This window comes from Pygoscelis adeliae, unplaced genomic scaffold (assembly GCF_000699105.1).
Source record: "Pygoscelis adeliae isolate BGI_AS28 unplaced genomic scaffold, ASM69910v1 Scaffold203, whole genome shotgun sequence".
Taxonomy (NCBI): domain Eukaryota; kingdom Metazoa; phylum Chordata; class Aves; order Sphenisciformes; family Spheniscidae; genus Pygoscelis; species Pygoscelis adeliae.
In genome coordinates, this window is record NW_008824407.1 from 404,723 (window position 1) to 405,137 (window position 415).

A 415-nucleotide genomic window follows, 5' to 3' on the forward strand; every position below is an offset into this window, starting at 1 on the left:
CGCCTGGTTTGGACGCAGCCGTTTGCTGTGCCGGGGTCTGGCTGCCCTGTCGGTCGGGGGAAAAGGAAGGACCCTTTTAGCCGCTTCACGCACAGCTCCGCGCGGGAGGAGCGGGATTTCGGAAGCAGCCTTGTGCACACCTTGCGTGTTTCTCCTGGGTCGAAGGCAGGGAGGGGGGAGAGTCCCCAGCCCGGTGCGGTCGGATGCTTCGAGCAGGAGCAGAAGTCACGACGCGCTTAAGGGACGCCCTTTGGGGACGTGGCTGTTGGCCGAGGCCAGCAGCAGCTTTCAGCTGGGAAACGCGGGTCCGCGACCGAGGCTTGAGCTGCGCCCTCGCGTGTGTCCCCCCGTAGGGTTGGAAAGTTGGGGGTGAGGGGAGCCCTGGGCCGCAGCACCGAGGAGCCCGCCCGAGCGG